The sequence below is a fragment of the Durio zibethinus genome, unplaced genomic scaffold, assembly GCF_047325235.1.
Source record: "Durio zibethinus cultivar Kanyao isolate XHJ-2024 unplaced genomic scaffold, ASM4732523v1 HiC_scaffold_53, whole genome shotgun sequence".
Lineage (NCBI taxonomy): Eukaryota > Viridiplantae > Streptophyta > Magnoliopsida > Malvales > Malvaceae > Durio > Durio zibethinus.
The window spans coordinates 87,501-90,000 of record NW_028322676.1 but is presented as its reverse complement, the minus strand read 5'-3'; positions in this window follow the sequence as shown (position 1 = coordinate 90,000).

Sequence of the window (2,500 nt, the reverse complement as noted above, 5' to 3'; positions counted from 1 at the left end):
CTTGGCCGAAGTTCGATTTTGAGCCACGGTGCCCATGCTTGGCTCCAGCATGTGCTGGTGCCGCATTTTTTTCACTCGGGACAGCATCGCCGGAGCATCGCCGGAGTACCGCCGGAGAACCTGACCGGCGGCATTGGGGTTCCGGCGATTGGGAGGGGGGCCGGGGGGGTGTGCGCACATGATGTGCGATGGGTGCTGGTACTTGGCCTTGTGTTGGCCCCCTATCCCTCATCAAACCTCTGAGAATTCACACCCCCTTAAAGAGCATTTGAGATTTTACAGGTTTGCTACCAGTAGCCGTTAAAGTGTCTGAAATGGGGACACTTTTTTCAAACGGTCACAAAATCTTCTCTACTTCGAGTTTTTAGCTGAATTTTTTTGTGCATGCCAACAAAAATAGAAGGATCATGCCTACAAAATTTGGGGCCAAAAATCCTTATAAAAAAATTTTAAAAAATCCCGAACCGCAAAAAGTTTCGAAAATCATGAAAAATAGAAAACGAGTCATCTTCCAACGAAACTTCACGTGAAGGCTTAGGGGACCATTGTATGAATTTACAAGCCATAAAAATGGCATTGGCACGGCAGAAATTTGAAGATGTGCCTAAACCCACCAGGGCCCAGCGTGTGCCGATGGTGCTCGAGGCAACCGCCCGCACCAGGGCCCAGCGTGTGCCGATGGTGCTCGAGGCAAGCGCCCGCACCAGGGCCCAGCGTGTGCCGACGGTGGTCGAGGCAACCGCCCGCACCAGGGCCGATAGTGTGCCAATGGTGCTCGAGGCAACCTGTCGCACCAGGGCCCAGCGTGTGCCGATGGTGATCGAGGCAACCTGCCGCACCAGGGCCCAGCGTGTGCCGATGCTGGTCGAGGCAAGCGCCCGCACCAGCGCCCAGCGTGTGCCGATGGCGCTCGAGGCAACCGACCGCACCAGGGCCCAGCGTGTGCCGATGGTGCTCGAGGCAACCTGCCGCACCAGGGCCCAGCGTGTGCCGATGGCGCTCGAGGCAAGCTCCCGCACCAGGGCCCAGCGTGTGCCGATGGTGCTCGAGGCAACCTGCCGCACCAGGGCCCAGCGTGTGCGGATGGTGCTCGAGGCAAGCGCCCGCACCAGGGCCCAGCGTGTGCCGATGGTGGTCGAGGCAACCGCCCGCACCAGGGCCCAGCGTGTGCCGATGGTGGTCGAGGCAACCTGCCGCACCAGGGCCCAGCGTGTGCCGATGGTGCTCGAGGCAACCGACCGCACCAGGGCCGAGCGTGTGCCGATGGTGGTCGAGGCAAGCGCCCGCACCAGGGCCCAGCGTGTGCCGATGGTGCTCGAGGCAACCGACCGCACCAGGGCCGAGCGTGTGCCGATGGTGCTCGAGGCAAGCGCCCGCACCAGGGCCCAGCGTGTGCCGATGGTGGTCGAGGCAACCTGCCGCACCAGGGCCCAGCGTGTGCCGATGGTGGTCGAGGCAAGCGCCCGCACCGGGGCCCAGCGTGTGCCGATGGTGGTCGAGGCAACCGCCCGCACCGGGGCCCAGCGTGTGCCGATGGTGGTCGAGGCAACCGCCCGCACCGGGGCCCAGCGTGTGCCGATGGTGGTCGAGGCAACCTGCCGCACCAGGGCCCAGCGTGTGCCGATGGTGCTCGAGGCAACCGACCGCACCAGGGCGGAGCGTGTGCCGATGGTGGTCGAGGCAACCGCCCGCACCAGGGCCCAGCGTGTGCCGATGGTGGTCGAGGCTGCCGATGGTGGTCGAGGCAACCTGCCGCACCAGGGCCGAGCGTGTGCCGATGGTGGTCGAGGCAACCGACCGCACCAGGGCCGAGCGTGTGCCGATGGTGCTCGAGGCAAGCTGCCGCACCAGGGCCCAGCGTGTGCCGATGGTGGTCGAGGCAACCGCCCGCACCAGGGCCCAGCGTGTGCCGATGGTGGTCGAGGCAAGCTGCCGCACCAGGGCGGAGCGTGTGCCGATGGTGGTCGAGGCAAGCGCCCGCACCAGGGCCCAGCGTGTGCCGATGGTGGTCGAGGCAACCGACCGCACCAGGGCCCAGCGTGTGCCGATGGTGGTCGAGGCAACCTGCCGCACCAGGGCCCAGCGTGTGCCGATGGTGGTCGAGGCAAGCGCCCGCACCAGGGCCCAGCGTGTGCCGATGGTGCTCGAGGCAACCGACCGCACCAGGGCCGAGCGTGTGCCGATGGTGGTCGAGGCAAGCGCCCGTACCAGGGCCGAGCGTGTGCCGATGGTGATCGAGGCAAGCGCCCGTACCAGGGCCCAGCGTGTGCCGATGGCAGTGCCCAGCGTGTGCCGATGGTGGTCGAGGCAAGCGCCCGCACCAGGGCCCAGCTTTTGCCGATGGTGATCGAGGCAACCGGCCGCTCGAGGGCGCAGCGTGTGCCGATGGTTATCGGGGCAACCGGCCGCACCAGGGCCCAGGGTCTGCCGATGGTGCTCGAGGCAACCGCCCGCACCAAGGCTCAGCATGTGCCGCTGGTGATCGAGGCAACAACCCACA